Raw genomic sequence first — 13988 nt, forward strand, 5'->3', positions numbered from 1 at the left:
GAGTGGCCATTGTCACGGTAAATTCTACCAGAGTGGACGCAGGACTAGCCACAGGATTATCATCATGGATTGCTGCAGCCATGAATCATCTGAAGGAATGGGCGGGCATGGGAGCATTAGCAGGCCTTCTGGTGTTGGTCTCCTTGGTTTGCCTGTGGTAAAAATGCAAGATTAGAGTCTCACAACAGAGTAATGCAGCCATGACCATTCAGGCCTTTACAGCCATTGAAGCAGGACAGTCTCCCCAAGCATGGTTGGCTACCATAAAAAGCTAAAATGTTATGCTCAGGATGTGAGGCTAAGCACTGCACTCAGGGTCAGCTGCTTTGGACCCAGAGAAGAGCATGTCTGATTGCATGCGGGTTGATGCCCCAGGTCCCGCCTCTGAGAAAAAGGAATCGGACGGGTCTGATGCTCTTTGGGTGGATGACACCTAAATGAACATCGGTACAAAGTCCCAATTTATTTCTAATATCAGAGATCAGACCTCTACTCTTGCCTGATGCGTCCAAAACAAAAAGGGGGAACTGTAGAGAGCTGGGGAATACGGCGCCTTAAAGATAGAGCTGGTTTCCGCCTTCCACCTTCCCGATGGTGAGTGCTCTCTGTCACGAACAATTCCACATTTGGCTAAGGCCGAAGATCTGGCTTGCTTCCATGTATGTGGACCTATCTGCATTGCCCACATGGCACGCTGGGGTTGGCTACCCAGAGGCTATTTAAGCTGCGGGCTGGCTTTCCCCAGGGTCAGATGATTGTTCAAGGTTCCTGAATAAACTGCATTGAAAAAAAAAAAACGAAAACATATCAACAGAGATTATATTATCTTTTTAAGAACTATACCCTTAAGCCAGGAGATCGTAGGCTAAGTGATTTGGCACTTAGATTCTCTTATGTCCTCTCATTTCCCAACAGCACTATAGCACAAAGGATTATGTCAGTGGCAGCTCTCTGTCCTCATGACTTCTTTTTGCCTGTGCTTCCTCAGCAGTAGTCGTTATTTGGGTCTGCTTCTTGACATGCTGTATCTCTAAGCAAACTCCAAATACTAGAGTTTATCAGACAGATCTCCACATCTGTATTCTGTGTACCTTCACAGCCCATGCTGATGTGCTGTTCAGCACTGATTGCTTTAGTATTTTCAGTTCTTTGGATCATGACACAATCTCCACAGAACATCACCTGCGTTTATCAGTTCTTAAGAATTGGGTGCTCATGGAGAGGACCTAGACCCCCTGTTCATAGGAAGCTCATTGGCTGCTCAGTTTCCAAGTGTGTTCCCTAGTAAGGGTAAGAGGGACTGTCTGTCTTAGTAAGGGGAACAGGGGCTGTCTTTGACATGAACTCAGTGGCTGGTTCTTTAATCACCTCCCCCTACAGTCTTGCCAGGCCACAGAGGAAGATGATGCAGCCAGTGCTGATGAGACCTGATAAGCTAGGGTCAGATAGAAGAGGAGGAGGTCCTCCCTTATCAGGGTACTCGGGAAAGGGCATAAGGAGAGAAGAGAGATTGTGGGTGGGATTGGGAGGAGACAAGGGAGGGGGCTACAGTGGAGATACAAAGTGAATAAATTGAAATAAATAAATATACAAATAAAATAAAATAATTTTTTTAAAGAATTGGGTGCATAGCTACCAACTGCTCAAGCATTCTTGTCATTTTATTTCCATCTGAACTAGGGTACCTAAGTTCTATAAGGGGTGTTTTTCTAACCAAATGCCATTGATCCTATTAGCTAACAAACATTCAGGGTATCTTACAAAAGGGTTTTAGATTCAGAAAACTAGACTTGCAAGCAAGAAAGAGTCAGAGTGATCTGGTATCCTGCTTTCTTTCACTCACAAATAAGATTTTTGTGATTTTAAAAAAATATTAGTTCAAGTTTTCAATATTTTATTTAGCTTATGCAACTTTCTTAAACCTTTACTAGAAATGCAATGTTCTGTATATCCTGCATCAAAAAATGTTCAGTCATGATTTATATTGTGTAAGTCATTTGAGCATCATTATTTGGAACAACATTCAAAGGACGTCCCTTATGTGCATTTTTTATTTGTCCACTACAATCTTACTGAAAAACTGCTATTAAACTGACTCTGTAATAATAATTCCTATTGTTCAATTAACATATATTTGTATATATTCTATTTAATCCTTACTTCAATAAGGCAATATTGTTTAATTATAATTCTTCATGAAAGAATAAATATGACAGAATATGCATAGATGATAGATAGAGATAGATGACAGATAGATAGATAGATAGACAGACAGACAGATAGACAGATAGATGACAGAAAACAGGGTGAAACAAAGGAAGGAAATACGAAAGGAAAGTAGAATGGGACAAAGCCAAAGAGTTAGGACATGAAAAGGAAAGGCAGGAAGGAGACTGATTTGCAAAATCTGACCAACACAGTTTTTCAGGTGATCAAGACCGTAATCTATAGACCAGGTCATTAGTCTGGAAATTTAGGGAAGACTTGATGCTGCGGTCTTCTCTCAGGTTGAAGGAGGGAGGCTGTAGGCTGGGTCAGAAGCTCTATGTTACAGATTTAAAACCAAATTCAATCTTGCAGGAAACCTGAGTCTTTTCTTTGAATATCATCAGTGGACTGTTTTGAGGATCACTGAGAATGCAGAGAGTAATCTGATTTATGACATGGCAGAGACACCGTCACAGTAGTATGCATACTGGTGTTTGATCAAACAACATGGCGCACAGCTGTCACTTCAAGTTAGCCTTCACAGTGTGTATTCCTACTCTCATTGAACGTATTTGGAGATTAAGGCCTCAGAGAAAACTTAATGGGATTCGTTCAGAAAATACTTCAGAATTCGAGAATTTAGTTTTGTTATAGAGCATATGTTATATTTTTGTACCAGAAGACTGATTACAAACTCTAGATTTATTTGTGATGGAAAATCTTTAGTCAGAACATACTTATTAATCTCTTCAAGAAATATTTATTGAGACTCCATTTTGTAAATGATATTATACTGTGAACTGGGGCATACATAAGAGAAGAAATCAGACAATTGTTCTTCCTTGTAAAAAGCAAGACCAATAGCAAACAAACAAATCTAAGAGCTAAATATGTCAGAAAAAAAAAAAACACAGAAAAAGATGAAACCATAAGTAAGTGATGGAGTGATTCTACACATGGGTGATATTTGAAGAGACCCAAAAGCAGGGGGAGAATAAAGCAAGCATGTGTCTAGGCCTAATCATCATCTTCAGTTCATAAGCAAAGCAGGCACCACAATCCTGAGATGGGTACATGCCTGTTATGCTTCACGCGTGGCAGGAAACAAGCTGGTGTGCTGGGGCAGAGAGAATGGCTCACGGGGTAATGGCATCGACACTGGAAAACAGACTATACATGTTCTAAAGACAGAGGGAATAAAAGTATGATCAGTTTAAAAGCACTTAAGATTTCTTTCTTTTTTTTTTTTTTTTGAGGATGAATTTTCAGTAAGATTCCTGAGTTAGGACAAAATCAAAGCAATTTAGTAGCAACAAATAAGTCTACCTTAGAAGCGCTGGATCCAAAGGTATATCGGATTAAAATGAAGATGTGTGGATACACAGGATGGTTCTTCAATACAGAGAATTTGTTAGGGAAATAAGGCTGATGTCTAGAAGGAGAGAAAAAATAGTAAATGAATACTTAGCAACCTGAATGCCAAAAACCAAGCAGGCTTTAAGACCTTGGTGGGAACTGATTTAAAGCTAATGAAGAACTCAAATTAAGAAGCTTCATTTTGTGTAATATGAAGAAAATGCCATGGGTGGAGTTCCAATGGCCAAAGAAATATTTTAGAAAAAATAAGAAATATATAATATATTTTTCAAACGTATATATGTATATATAAACGTATATATATACACATTTCAAATATATATAATATATTTTTCAAAGCATGTCTTTAGCATGCTTTATGACTGCATAATTGTTATTCCAAGCATATAACATATTTTTATTAGCAATGAGGAGGTTGGAATAAGACATACCAAGTCATTTAATAAAAGTTACACAGCTAGTAAGCAGCTGTAGTGGCAGGTATACTCCATCGGGCTGGTTCCCTTGTCCCATCTTAATCAGTAGCCTCCCAAAGGGCATGACACTCCCTATAACTGAACAATATTTATGGAACAGGGCCAATTTAAAATTGTGCTTGAAAAACTTCAAGGAAAATTTATAGCTTTGAAGAACATGGAAAACTACAATGAAATTTGGATTTGAACTACAAGAATATTTCTGGGTTGAGTCAAAAGCCATAGACCCAAAGAAAAAGAAGAGTTCTGGAAATGTTTGATTTACAAGTGTGGGCAGCAAAGACACCAGGCAGATCTCTATTGCTCTAAGCATGCAGCTGTTAGGAATATTCAATGAGGTGAACACAATCATTGTTACTAATGCAGGAAACAGAGGTTCACTTTCAATCAGTTCCCCAGAGATGCAGAAGACCATTTTTATCTTACATATAGCAGAGGTCAAAAAACACCTAAAGATACAGGGGGGAGTCAAGACAAGATGAGTATTAAACTTGCTCTGTCTCTACTCAAGAGTTATCATCTGTTCTTCATGCTACATCAGCTTTTGGAAAGGGTAGGTCCTGGCATGGCATTTTAGTATTCTTTAGTATTCTTCTGTAGAACATTTAAGCCAGAAAAACACTTAAAGATGAAAATATGAAAAAATGAATATAAAGAATTATAAATAAAACAATAAAGCAATGTGTACCCAACCAAAGGACATTTACAATGTCTTTGTGGCCCAAAAGTGGCCCAAAAGTGATACGTGCCTGTTTGTGGTGCAGGTAGGAGTTCTGGGAGAAATAGAGGTAAAAATCAATCCTGCTGCTGATGGAGAAATGAAGAAAATACAGAAACAGTCACTCTTTTGCAACCTAGTTCTTTAGAGCGAGGACATCCAAAACCTGAGCAGTGGAATGGCACTTCCACTGAGCAGTATCGGTTGTGTCCCCTGCACAAGTGAACACCATCTGCCGTGGAGGCGGGACAGCAGCAAGTTGGAATCGCAGTCCAGGCTCATTTTTGAAAATTTGGCAGGGACTTTACATGGCAATGTGACTAAAGCTTGGAGGGATTATTGGGAGCGTCCCTGAACTGGTCGACTTACTGTAATTCAAACACGGAAACAAACAAACCAACAAACCAAAAAAAAAAAAAAAACAAAAAAAAAAAACAAAACTCTGCCCAATTCGAGAGATATTTTGTATGGTTTTTCTCATAAGAAACAGATCTTCAAAATAACAGCCCAGGTTCCAATTACTCTTATCAAGTTGGTACAGTTCCAGCATGCAAAATTAATTAGTAGGTTCTCTGTGTGTGGGGGAAGCAGGGCATTTGAAGGGGAGGTCTGACTCAGAATGTTGGTTACCACAATCTGTTCCATGGCACACCAATATCTTTTAAATGGGCTAATTTGTCCTTTTGCATTTAATACTGGTGTTGGAATATTCTGCAGCAGAACAAATCATAATAAGCCATGCACCGAAGACGTGAGTGGAATTTTATAGAACTGTTGGAACTGGTTTCTTAATGATAAGCTCATTGGGGCTAAGTTACTCATGTACGGAAGTTACACAGATGTAGGGAGCACTAAGTCTATATTTTCCCTGCTGTTTCTAATTTTTAGAGAGACAGCCAGAAAGTATGCAGGGGGCAGAAAAGTAAGCTCGTGTGATGCACACATCCCAGCCAGCCAACACCAGTTTGCCTAATCCACAAGTGCCCTTTGAGCAGATGGGAAAATCTGCCTGTCTCAGAAACTATCCATCCATCCCTGGGGTTTGATCGTCCCAGGTGTCGTGGCCATCTGCCAGACTTGTTTATGACAAATGTTTGCTTTAAAAAACGGGAAGCAAAAGGCTCACGGCTTCTTTAGGACATGGTCATAAAACATGCGGGATTGAAAATTAAAGCCCAAGTCTTATCCCCACCTCTCTGTAGCAGGCTTTGCTACAGAAATCACTGGGCAGGTTGATGGAGCTGGTGAGGTGATGACTAAATGGAAATGAAAGAACACTTTCCAAGCAGAGGTTGAAAAACAACTAAGGGGTTTGTGGGATACTGAAAGCTTAGAAAACGTCATTTTTAAAGATCACAATTTCATTTGGCATTTGTGCTGAGAACTGGTGGCATTCGTTTAGATTTATATGACTAAAGACTTCAGAGGGGTAAACAAAAAGAAGAAAGAAAAATTATCATTGATATATATATATATGTGTGTGTGTGTGTGTGTGTGTGCGCGCGCGCTAATGCCTTATACATTTGCTCAATAGAAATCATTAATAAAATACAGAATATTCTTAAAGCTGATCCTGTTAGAAATTTGTATGACTGTACTCTGCCCACAGAAGGAGAGTAGATGTCTGCAGTTAACCAGAGTTGTCATTTCAGCAAAGAATGGGGTATTTGGCTGTTCTTGAACAAACAAACTCAAAATCCATTTTCCAATTTTCTTTAAAGGACTCCAAAAAGTTAAAAGGAGTCCAGCTATTATCTCTTTTATTTAGAAAGAAACAGTTTAATGACTTTGGCAAATGAGAAAGAGACTAACTGATAAGAACAATGAAAAATAAAATAAAGTTTAAATTAAGATAAATTAACAAATAAACAGTGAAGTCTGTTAAACATTCTAACTCAGAACCCAAGGAGTTAGGCAGAAAGATGTAAATACAAAGCCCTGACTCCACCAAATGACCTTTTTAAAGCAAAGTGTGTGAATCTCTCCCTTTCTCTCTCCCTTTATCTCTCTCTCTCTCTGTGTTACTATCAAATGCCAATGTCATTTGATTCTATACAAGTAATTTTTACTTCTTTCTCTATATGAACATTTAATAATGCCCACTTTCTGTTGGAAGACACTTATGTAATTGGTGCTTCCTCCCCAATCTTCCCCCGGCTTTCACAGTGCAACATCTGAAGTTCCTGGACAGAAGCCCTACCTTACCATGGAACCTTCTTCCAAGCTCATTAACCAATCAGAATCTCAGTTATTGTGGAGAGAGCAGAATGCTTCACATCCAAAGTCTAATTATGATTTGTCTTTGGCATTTTATTCTCCTTAATAGCCAAACCTTGTTACCCTCTGTGTCTGATCTAACATCTCTGTGACTATCAGATGAAACCTTTGGGATGTATTAAGCAAGGAAAGTGCTAGCTTCCCCCCAATCCAAGGGCTAAGAATGTCTGCAGACCTCTAGTCCATAGGAGAGGTTTCTCTTGCTTTGCTAAAACCCACCTGCTAGATGTTTCCTGCAACTGAAGAGTGTCTTGTTTTATGAAGTTCTTTGTTCTGTTATGATAAACACTTAATGATGCCACATTTGCATCATGGAATTGGGAGTAACCTGAATCTGTGTTTCTGGTACATGGTCACACATAGCTGGCTTCAAAATACACTCTTTCTTATCCTCTTATGCAATAGCAGTACTTTCTTGTGTCAACAACTTTAGGTGCTTATGCTTTTGTTCAGCAATGCAGATATAAACCAATCTTGAAATAGGAGCAAGAATACTTTTCCTCTGGAATATGTAGCCTCAGATCACAATACTACCTCTGGAATATGTAGCCTCAGATCACAAATTCCTGTTGACTCATCTTGAGCTTCTCAATAACATATTTTCTCATTGGTAAGTTTACTGGTCTTAACCATAAATCTTAGCTAACATGAGCAGGCAGTGTCTGACATTTCCTGCAAATTTCTAAGAGAGTTTCCCAGAAGCTCCTGCTTATTATTCAACTAACTGAAAACAAGTAAACATAGCACAGTATTTGGCTAAACAATGGTTGGTCATTTGAGTTGCCTGGGAAAATGCAGTTTTTACTATATAACCCAACCTTCCCACAAATCTCTCTCTGTGCTTTATTAGTTTCATAGAGCCTCTTATATATAATTTTTTTTTAGAATTAGAAATAATCAAATGTAAAACACTCTCCTAGATTATATGGAAGAGAAGTTTCAATTGAACGTCATCTTTACCATCAAGAACTTACCTGATACAAGAATAGACATGCACACAGAGCATCATCATACTAGATTATACTAGGTTGGCCTGAAAGAGCTATTGCTCTTTTTTCACGGGATTCAGAAATATTGCCACGTAGGATAGGTTCTCTGGAAGATGCCTATTTAATGTTCTACCATTCAAGAATTAACCATGCCCAGTCCCTCCTTCAGTTAAAATAGATTTCACTTGCCTTTACTATTTAGAATTTGAAACATTTTTTTTTAATGAGTAGAAGGTTATAAGAAGAACACTGTTTATGAGTCATGAAACTCAGTCATACTGGAAAAGATACTGGGGGAATACACTATATTTGGTTCAATCAATAGATAGTATTATATAAAAATATATAAATATATATATATATACACACACACAAACAGAAATCAGTGTAATAATCTCAGAATATTTTAAATGTATAGGTATAAGATAAAGTCTGAATTTCTTGTGTGTTTAATTTGGTAGAAATTCTCAGAGACATGCAACAAACTGTCTACATTCCCAAAATGACTGCATTAAGAATCACCCACAAGCTAGAAATGTATTTCTTTGTTTTATTCTCCAAATGTATCATCTTATCTTTCTAGGTATCCCAACAGAAGCAGGTAAGCTGACCTCTGGAGGCCACACCACCTTAGATTTTCATGTGTTACCTTTGTATCTTTTCAGTTTCACAGACTGTGATATTTCTCACTATGCACTTCATATACATCTTCTTTCCATCTTCAGTTGTGCTGCTGAGGACTCCAAATATGTGAGATCAGCTCTGCCTTTCCCGGTTCTCTAAGAGGTTTGCACAACTAAATGCAAATGCTATATATACTTTTATATATAACTTACTTCTCTAAGTTTCACTTTACGGAAATATCTAAAAACTCCTAAAGCACAAACCAACTTCTTTTCTATCCCACTCACCACCCTCCCCCAACACACACACACACACACACACACACACACAAACACACACACACACACTCTTCCATAGGACTCTCTGAGTTCTGCCTAATGTTTGGCTATGAGTCTCAGTTCCGATTCCATCAGCTGCTGGGAGGGATCTCTCAGAGTACTATAATGCTAGGCTTCTATCTGTAAAGATAGCAGAGTATCATTAATGGTGTCAGGGGTTGGCACCTACATATAGGTACCCGGTGGGCAGTTTGATCTTTATGTGGGTTCCCTAGTAAGTTGAGCAGATGCTGTTGGAATCTATTGCCTCTTTTGATCAATTCCCCTCTAACAGGGCTGCCTTTCCTGGCCTCAGTAGATGAAGAAGTGTGGCTTGATGTGCTTCTGCTTCAGTGGGTTTCTTGAGAGTGGGGGGTTCCTCTTTTGTAAGGAGAAGGGGAGGGGAATAGAGTGGGAGTGTGGGACCGGGAGGAGAGGAGAGGGAGGAACTATGATTGAGATGTAAGGCGTGTATATAAATTTAAAACTCAATTAAAAATAAATAAATAAATAAAATCAAAAAGAAAAAAAAGTATTGTTCTGGAATTTTATACTACTCCTTACAGTGGGAGGGAGGTCTATTAGCCTTACTGGTGAAGTCTGTCAAAGAGAATATGATCAGGGCTTCTTCGGTGGGAAGTATGATAACTGCACTCAGTAATTTCACAACTAAGCTAATTAAATGGGAGATAAATGAAATGCAGCATAAAAAAAATCAAGGCATGCACATGTTCTCAGTACTATGTCTAGTATATTCAATCCACAAATACTGAGTAATTCCTGTAGCCTGTGGACTTTGAACGCTGTACAGCCTTTTTCAAGAAATATGGGGCAGAATAGACTTCCTAGGAAGTGTGTCTCCATGAGAACAAATACAGCAGGAACTTCCAGTGTGATGTATTTCACACCCGCAGATAATTTATTTGGGCCTTTAGCAGGTGTTCAGCAGGAAAATTAAATTTACAGCAGTAGAAGCCAAGTCATCTCTTCTGGAAGCCCCCACAGTATGCCTATGATAATTAAAATCCTCCAAATAACGCGGGTTCCCAGGAGCAAAGGGAGGACGGGACTCCTTGTTAGCAGTGTGGGGACCAAGCCTTTCACTGGCACAAGAAGATGACTTTATTCCTAGCCGCTGTGTGCACCTGCTGCGTATTAGGCAGAAATCATTGCTCTTTGGAGGCCTCTGCCAGTCAATTTTGCCCTGACTCTTTTGCCACGCTTTGTGATCATTTGGATACGGACTTCATTATTGACTGCATCCGTTTCTCCAGCTGCATCCATAGAATATTTGTTGGAGAGTTTGTTTTGAGCATGGCTGTGGAAATGATGGGCGCTCTAAAGGTCAAGATTGCCAAAGATAGTCTTGGTTCAAATATGACAGGTATGGCAGCAGAACGCCCCTTCCGCCCTCCTTCTCTATTTGTAAACAACTTGAAGTATATTTGTGTAGCCTGCATAAGTCTGCCCAAGATATTTTAGAAGGAAAAACACTAATCTTTGGGAGACAAATCTTCAATAGTCAGTTCAAGGCTTAAGATCATTGACAGTTATCCAAAGAAAGAAAGCAAAATTCATCTTATAAAGAAAATATACTTCTTTCAGAATATAGCTCACCAAATTTCTGTTTTCACAACAGAGACATTGGGATGTACTGGAGAGAAAGCAAAAATATTCACAGTTTTCATAAAAGGAATCAAACACTACAAAACAGAAAGTGGCAGAAGCCACATTATCTGCTGCAAAATGCATCTCACTGCCCAACCCATAAATATGCTATTAGAAGACAATTAGCAAGTTCAATAATAGTAAACATGGAGGTGCATCTTAATTAAAGTTTTGCACTTAATTTTTTAATAAGAAATGAATTATCTTTTACCTCCTCCTCTAGTCCTGGCAACTAAAAGCCAGCAGAATTCTGGGATGGCTTCTCTCACCCTGAGAATTCAACGTAAACTGAGGTTAAGTTTGGGTAACTACAACAAAAATGCCATAGACTTGGTGGATCCAAACATAAGGATTTTATTTCAGTTCTGGACAGAATATCAAGACAGCAGTAGATTCAGCTGTTAGTGAAGACTTTTCTTAGCTTGGACATGGTACCGTTCCTTCACTTGCTGGAGAAGGAGAGCAAAAGGAAAGGCAATGTTAGGAAGAGATGGAAGAAAGTCCTCTAATAAACCTCCTTACAGGGGAATCGATGGTTAACAGGAGGTCTCCACTCTGCTAAATGTTCCACAAATGTTCTGTCTCCAAATAGCATTTCTTGTGTGTTTAATTTGGTAGAAATTCTCAAAGAGACATGCAACAAATTGTCTACATTCCCAAAATGACTGCATTAAGAATCACCCACAAGCTGGAAATGTATTTCTTTGTTTTATTCTCCAAATGTATCATCTTATCTTTCTAGGTATCCCAATGGAAGCAGGTAAGCTGACCTCTGGAGGCCACACCACCTTAGATTTTCATGTGTTACCTTTGTATCTTTTCAGTTTTACAGACTGTGATATTTCTCACTATGCACTTCCTCTCCTTCCTTCTGATCTTAGCCTATCAGATCTCATCAGGAGTGGCTGCATTGTCATCTTCTGTGGCCTTGTAAGGCTGCTCCCCCCTCAGGGGGAGGTGATCAAAGAGCATGCCAATCAGTTTTTGTCAAAGGCAGTCCCTCTTCCCATTACTATGGAACCCACTTGGACACTAAATTGCCATGGGGTTCTAGGCTATCTCCATGCATGGTACTTGGTTGGAGTATGACCTATATCTTAATGACTGGCATTCATTCACTCTTTCAACTACAAAAGATAATACAGTACAAAAGACAGGCTCAACATGAGAGAGAATAATACAAACGTAACAAGAACAAATGCTGGGACTCCTGTGAGAGGAAAGTGCACAAACCATGCAGATGCAAAGAAATGCCTCAAGTTACAGAAGGGTGAAGGTGAATCTCTGTATTGATTTTTTAATTTGCTTTCCAAGAAGCAGCACCAACTCACAGAATTTATAGTTCCTTTTATATCTAAACCCATTTATCTCCTTCCCATCTCATAGCTCCCATTTTCCTCCAGATCTACACCCCTTTTCACATAGGTAACAAAAATACCGCTCCTTAACACGACAACATCCCTATGCTTCCTCCCTTCTTCATGTTCCAGGATGTAACGGAAGGCTGGAAACTGGTATTTTACAATTGATGATATCCGGTAATAGGGAAACTATCCTGGCAATGACTGGAAAGCTCCCTAAGACATTTCTGTCATCAGCGGGAAGAGCACATGAGCACACGCCGAAATGACCAGCTGCTAACGGGAAGCCTGACAATTTATCTGCCTTGCAGCATGAACAAAGCAAAACACATACTCCTCTGGCAGGCAAGTGAGAAAGACACATACCCAGCTGCAGGGAGGCAACGTCACACACCCACAGCCTTGCCACCTTCTCGGGGTCTAATTAGGAACTTTGGTCTAGAATAGCATGAAACACTTCAGATCTCCCCATCCAGACATGACACACTTGTCTCGTGTTTAATAGCAGTGGCACTAGGGCTAGTGGTGAGATGATCTAAATAAGGAGAACACCTACAGCTTGCTATATACGGGCATACGTACCAGAGAGAGGCTGCTGGGATCTGTGCTAAAACTGCCCCATGATAGACTACAGCACCTCCAGTATCACTGGCAGACGACAGAAGAGCAGGGGGACACCAGAAGAACAAACTCCTACTGAAAGTGGTACCTAGACGAATTGACCATCCACATCGTGGGAGAATTCATCATGCTGACTCTGGGGAGAGTATGTAAGTATGAGACAATCCAGAAACCAGCCCTCAGAGTGTTATATATAGTGAGCTCAGACAAGTTCAAGTTAGACAGCATTGATAGTCGCAGCAGCACACATTTCTATTGGCTTTACGTGCTCCATAAACTTCCTTTCCTGGAGGATACATTTAATTTTTATTTACTTTACATCTGGACCACATTTTTGCCTCCTTCCTCTTCTTTTGGCCCATTTTCCCTATCCCCATCCCTGCATGTACCCCTATTCTGTTTCTCTTCAGAAAATGGCTAGCCTTGATAGTTATCAACCAGTCATGGCATACCAAGTTACAGTAAGACTGAAGGATATATTTTGAACACAGTCTACAAACTGGTCTACTCTGAACCTGCTCCTGAAATCAGTTCCACACAGTGCCTTCCATAGCCTTGTTTACTACCTTTCTTTTATCTTGTGTTTGATAGTGCGTAATTCATTTATGCATTCCTTAGTTCCTATTACACAGGATTTCTGTATTTTGTGAATGTTTTAATGCCTCCATTCTGTGAACCAGGCATCATTTGAAGTGCTGAGATAGAGTAATAAAACCAGCATAGCCGTGTCATCAAAGAACACGCAACTGAGTCAGGGAAACAGAACATAGACTGCATGATCACTGAACTTAATCTTCAAAACAAAATTTAGGCCTAATTTCAACCCATATTTGCTAGCTATAAACATGAAGTTTTAAGCTATCACAGACTTTTTCTATAGTCATGATGCTGGTGAGTGGGAAGCTGGATTTGAAATGGAAGGGGTGGTTGTTACTACATCTTCTCTAACACGTGAACACTTGCATACCTTTCAGTGAAGTAATATAAAGAAATCACACACACACACACACACACACCAGCCTGAACTCAGTGTATCCTTTCTTCATATTTGTTTGAATTATTTCTCCACAAAGAGTATTTAATTCATTTTAGATTTTTTATAAGTCATAAACCAAGGACGCTCACAGCTCCTTCGGTTGCATCACCTCAACTATGAAATCACTCTCAAGTTCCTAAACGTTTACAACCCTAATATTTTCTTTCTTTCCCTTCCTTCTTTCTGGTGTGTATCATATGGCCCCCAAGTTCTTCTGGGTAATTGATGATTTCTTGTGGTGTCTCCAATCTTATTTTCTCTGCAGTTCATTATTGTGATGCTTAAATGATCTTCCTAGGAAGAAATTCTAGTCATT

The 13988-nt window shown here is 39.4% G+C and overlaps 1 long non-coding RNA gene across 1 annotated transcript; it reads right to left on the minus strand.

The window, feature by feature from the left end:
• Positions 1 to 3241: 3241 nt before the first annotated feature.
• Positions 3242 to 12699, minus strand: LOC132652179 (uncharacterized). Its single transcript, XR_009589654.1, has 3 exons — positions 12598 to 12699; positions 3535 to 3640; positions 3242 to 3389 (listed from the first exon to the last, which is right to left on the minus strand). It is a non-coding gene; the product is annotated as an uncharacterized LOC132652179 (long non-coding RNA).
• Positions 12700 to 13988: the final 1289 nt, after the last annotated feature.

The sequence above is a fragment of the Meriones unguiculatus genome, chromosome 2 (assembly GCF_030254825.1).
Source record: "Meriones unguiculatus strain TT.TT164.6M chromosome 2, Bangor_MerUng_6.1, whole genome shotgun sequence".
NCBI lineage: Eukaryota > Metazoa > Chordata > Mammalia > Rodentia > Muridae > Meriones > Meriones unguiculatus.